Source organism: Fundulus heteroclitus, chromosome 11, assembly GCF_011125445.2.
Source record: "Fundulus heteroclitus isolate FHET01 chromosome 11, MU-UCD_Fhet_4.1, whole genome shotgun sequence".
NCBI classification, from domain to species: domain Eukaryota; kingdom Metazoa; phylum Chordata; class Actinopteri; order Cyprinodontiformes; family Fundulidae; genus Fundulus; species Fundulus heteroclitus.
The window spans coordinates 32603899-32609898 of NC_046371.1; positions in this window are offsets into that span (position 1 = coordinate 32603899).

Consider the following 6000-nt stretch of genomic DNA (forward strand, 5'->3'; position numbering starts at 1 on the left):
AGATCTTACGTCAGTGTTCTGTGAACTGTGTGCAACCTTCTTGGTAATCAGCCGTGAGAAAGAAGGTAAATCTTGCTTCCTTTCAATGCCGCACACCCTCAGTGTTTTGAGCACAGATAAAGCTCCATTTTGTTTATGTAGTAAAACTGTCCTATCAATGTTACCAGATTATTGCTTTGCAATTTAGTTTTTTGTTTTTGTCTATGACAATACATATTTTATCTTATATTATAAAGAATCAGACATAGAAGAAATGTTATGGCTCATGTTATTTTAACTTTACTTTATGTCCTTCATCACGTATCTATGGAAACCGCTCAATCAGAAATGGGATGTCCACGCTAATTCTTGGTCCACTGTGACTGAAATTTATGTTCGCTAATGTTTCTGTGTCTCGCCTGAAGGAAATCCGTTCCTAATATGATTTGAATGTGTGACCTGAAGGATTCGCTTCACTGATTGATATTTCTAGTGGCTGCATGTCTCCACGATAGCCTTCAAATCTGGAGCAAGTCACTCTCTGTTGATGATTGGCTATTTGTGGCATGACTCAGAGGTTTTTAACTGCCTTGTCATAAAAAGTTCCAGCAAAATACCAAATATATCGTTTAAAAATTGTTTTAATTTTTTTCAAAGATGACAGTTTTTTGTCTCAGTTGAATTTATAGTTGCTGAACAAACAGTGAAGACTAAATAACTTAGGTAGGTTTTTCTAAATATGACCTTTTATTTAATAATTTTTTTAGTCTGTATATTTTAGGGATATAAGTTTAGATGCTTGCTAACATAAATAGTAAATCCGCCAATTTTATGGTAGCAACTTGATGTATTTAGGCATGCACACGTGAAGATGACTTGCTGAAGTTCAAATCAAGTATCAGAAAGGGAACTTGAACATTGCATGGTTGTAGGTGCCAGACAGGTCGATCTGAGTATTTTAGAAACTTCTGATCTGCTGGCAACAGCCAGCTCTTGGGTATACAGCATACGGTAGTTGTGTTTTTGAAAATGCCTGGTTGGTTTCAGAGGTCAGAGGAGAATGTTTTTTTAGGAAACAGAAAGGCAAGAGCAGCTAAAACAACTACCAGCATAATTCAATTCAATTCAATTCAATTCAATTTTATTTATATAGCGCCAAATCATGAAACATGTCATCTCAAGGCACTTTACAAAGTCAAGTTCAATCATATTATACAGATTGGGTCAGATTATACAGATTGGTCAAAAATGTCCTATATAAGGAAACCAGTTGATTGCATCAAAGTCCCGACAAGCAGCATTCACTCCTGGGGAACCGTAGAGCCACAGGAAGAGTCATCTGCATTGTACATGGCTTTGCTGCAATCCCTCATACTGAGCAAGCATGAAGCGACAGTGGGAAGAAAAACCACCCATTAACGGGAAAAAAAAACCTCCGGCAGAACCGGGCTCAGTATGAACGGTCATCTGCCTCGACCGACTGGGGTTACAGAAGACAGAACAGAGACACAACAAGAGAGACAAAAAAGCACAGAAGCACACATTGATCTAGTAATCTGTTCTACATTAGATGGTAGTAGCGGGTGAGCCGTCTTCTCTGGATGATGTCACAGTTAACAGAACGCCAGACCAGGTGTACCTACTATGAAGAGAAAAGAGAGAGAACAGAAAGTTAAAGCAGAAATGACAACACATAATGCATAATTGAAGAACAGTAGAACTCAATATAGTGAGAAAATTAGATCCTGATATACTCCAGTAACCTAAGCCTATAGCAGTAAAACTATAAAGGTAGCTGAGAGTAACATGAGTCACTAGTTATAATTTTTGTCAAAAAGAAAAGTTTTAAGCCTAGTCTTAAAAGTAGACAGGGTGTCTGCCTCACGGACCAAAACTGGGAGTTGGTTCCACAGAAGAGGAGCCTGATAGCTAAAGGATCTGCCTCCCATTCTACTTTTAGAGACTCTAGGAACCACCAGCAGACCTGCGGTCTGAGAGCGAAGTGCTCTGTTAGGAACATACGGGGTAATCAGAGCTCTGATATATGATGGAGCTTGATTATTAAGGGCTTTATACGTTAGAAGAAGAATTTTAAATTCTATTCTTGATTTAACAGGAAGCCAATGAAGGGAAGCTAAAATTGGAGAAATATGATCCCTCTTGTTGATTTTCATCAGAACTCTTGCTGCAGCATTTTGGATCAGCTGAAGGCTTTGAACTGCATTTTGTGGACTTCCTGATAGTAAAGAATTACAATAGTCCAGCCTTGAAGTAACAAATGCATGGACCAGTTTTTCAGCATCACTCCTGGACAGAATGTTTCTAATTTTGGCGATATTCCGGAGGTGAAAAAAGGAAACTCTGGAAACCTGTTTAATATGGGATTTAAATGACATGTCTTGGTCAAAAATAACACCAAGATTTTTTACTTTATTACCAGAAGCCAGATTAATGCCACCCAGATTAAGTGATTGGTTAAGAAGTTTATTTTTTGAGGACTCTGGCCCAAAGATTAAAACTTCGGTCTTGTCAGAATTTAGATGCAGGAAATTTAAAGTCATCCAGCTTTTGATGTCATCAAGACATGACTGCAGTCGAAGTAATTGATTGGATTCATCAGGATTTATGGATAAATATAGCTGAGTATCATCAGCATAACAGTGGAAATTAATCCCATGCTGTCTGATAATTTTGCCTATCGGAAGCATATATATAGTAAAGAGAATTGGTCCAAGGACTGAACCCTGTGGTACTCCACAGGTGACCCTAGAGTTTGAGGAAGATTTATTATTAACATGAACAAATTGGAATCTGTCTGACAGATAAGATTTAAACCAGCCTAATGCTTTCCCCTTAATCCCTACAGTATGTTCAAGTCTTTGTAGGAGAATATTGTGATCAACTGTATCAAACGCAGCACTGAGATCTAACAGGACAAGTATAGACACAAGTCCATTATCTGAGGCCATGAGAATATCATTAGTGACCTTCACCAGAGCTGTTTCAGTGCTATGATGAGCTCTGAAGCCTGACTGAAACTCCTCAAGTAGGTCATTACTTTGTAAATGTTCACAAAGTTGATTAGCAACTACTTTCTCAAGAATTTTAGATAAGAAAAGAAGATTAGATATAGGTCTGTAATTTACTAACTCATCTTGATCAAGAGAAGGTTTCTTAAGTAAAGGTTTAATAACAGCTACTTTCAAAACCTGTGGTACATATCCATTTACTAAGGATAGATTAATCATGTCTAAAATAGTGCCACTGATCAAAGGGAATATGTCCTTAAACAACTTGGTTGGGATTGGGTCTAACATACAGGTAGAAGGTTTAGATGAAGCTAAAATTTTAGATAGCTCAGAAAGCTCTACTGCTTCTAAACAGTTCAAACACTGCACAGGTTCTAAAGATTCCTCCAATGCTGCCTCACTTACTGAGGACGAGGTAATCATGACAGACAGCATAAACAGAATACTTTCCTTGAATGTGTATCATCGAAGGAGCATTGAATGAATTATTCATGCCACAACACAGTAATTAATATTGTTCAAAAAATTGACTGATATCTGACTTTTGGAGGTCACTCCCGCTACCCACTCGGTAGCAGTCTTAGCAGACCCCAGAGACTATTTTGCACGCTTAAATTTAGCAGGAAGTGTGTTTGACTCATATGTGTGAAAATACTATGGCTGTTGTATCTGCCTGTATATGTCATTTGTGTCCATCCTGAGCCGGTGTCTCTCTGAAAATAATGTCACCACGATTCTTGATTTTGGTCCACTTTTTAGGCAGACCTGTGAAAACACCGTTGCAGTAATCAATTCTACTAAATATACCGCATGGATTAGTTTTTCCAGATCCTTCTGAGACATTAGTCCTTTAATCCTGGAAATGTTCCTCAAGTGATAGAAAGCCGACCTTGTAACTGTCTTTAGATGCTTTTGAAGGTTCAGGTCTGAGTCCATCATTACACCCAGGTTTCGGGCCTGATCAGCGGTTCCTAGCTGAAGCGACTGAAGCTGTGTGCTAACTTTTGATATCTCCTCTATTTGTCCAAAGATTATTACTTAAGTTTTGTTTTTATCCAATTGAAGAAGGTTTTGACACATCCAGGCATTGATTTCTTCTAGGCATTTACTCAGTGCCTGAACTGGTTCATAGTCACCTGGTGACATGGTGATGTAAAGCTGTGTGTCATCTGCATAGATATGGTAGCTGATGTTGTTGTTTTTTATGATCTGAGCAAGAGGGAGCATGTAGATATTGAAGAGGAGGGGACCCAGGATGGACTCTTGGGGAACCCCACATGTGTAAATTCACCAAAAGTTGCCGTTTTCGCCTGACTCGGCGCAAACAACGAAATATAACCAAACATAACTTCCTGAATGTTATGGGCGACGCGATTTTTATTTGCTTGATTTCCTCCTTCAATCCTAGAGAGCAGTAGTACCGCAGATCGTCACTAGGGGGTGAGGAAACCAAGGAACCAAGATAGCGTGGTGTGTAAACGGTCGTCAGAACCATGCTCGGCTTGGTTAACTGATCCAAGCTCGGCATGGATCGGTTTAACAAGGGTAGTGTAAATTGCTTGGTGTGAGTGGATGTGAGCAATAGCCTCTAATGACCGTCAAAGTTGATTTGAATGTTCTTGTGCCTTGGAGGATGGGCCTCCATGTCTTTAAAAACAGCAGCGCTCCAACTACAGGTTGCCCAATACGAGCCATCAGAATTGACAAAGACTCCCAGATAGGCGTCAAAAGGTTTTCAGATTAATTGAGCGAAAGTGCGGTTGCTTAGCTTGTGTGCAGGTGATGTTTGTTCCGTAGTTCCTCACGACTAGTTGACTCACGACTGCGTCCCCAGGTTCACCACCAATCACATCGTGAAGTTTGCAGACGACACAACGGTGGTGGGCCTGATCAGAGACGACAACGACCAGGACTACAGAGAGGAGGTGGAGCAGCTGGTGGACTGGTGCAGAGACAACAGCCTGATCCTGAACGTGGAGAAGACGAAGGAGATCATCGTCGACTTCAGGAAAAACCGGCCTCACCACGCTCCACTGCTCATCAACAACTCAGCGGTGGAGGTGGTCAGCAGCACCAAGTTCCTGGGGGTGCACATCACGGACAACCTCACCTGGACTGTGAACACCACGTCACTGGTGAAGAGGGCACAGAAGCGACTGTACTTTCTGCGGAGGATGAGGAGAGCCCGCCTGCCCCCGCCCATCCTCACGACCTTCTACAGAAGCACCATAGAGAGTGTTCTGACCAGCTGTCTCTCTGTGTGGTGTGGAGGCTGCAGTGCCTCCAACTGGAAGAACGTGAGGAGAGTGGTGAGGACAGCAGAAGGGATCATCGGGGCTCCTCTTCCCTCCATTAAAGACATTTCATCGCAGCGCTGTGTGTCTCGAGCCCGTAACATCATCGGGGACCCCTCACACCCCCACCACAGACTATTCTCCCTGCTGCCCTCTGGAAAGAGGTTCCGCAGCATCCGCTGCAGGTCCACTAGGTTCTGCAAAAGCTTTTTCCCTGCTGCCATAAGACTGTTGAACTGCTAAACTGCTGAAGTATAAAAACGGACTGTGTACCACACTCGACTCGCTGATTTGCACATTTGCACATTTGCACATTTGTATCGTATCCTGCAAAATTGCTGCTGCACCTTACCCAGAAACGTACTGCAAAACTGTTTACAATGCAACTGTCTACTTTTAAATCACTGCTGCACCTTACTGCATATTTGTTTACATTTGTTTTACATTGTTTACATTTCAACTGCCTACTGTTCACTGCTGCACTTTATCCGGAAGTCAATTGAAACTTATCCTGTAAGTGACTGCGATTTATCACTGCACTTTATCCTGTACTGTAATTCACTGTCAGGTATCCTGTAGAGTTACTGCAATCTTTCGGAGCTGTGTGAAAACGAAATTTCGTTCTGTATGCACTCTGTGTATACAAAATGACAATAAAGAAAGTCTAAGTCTAAGTCTCTTAGTCAGAAGGTGAATCT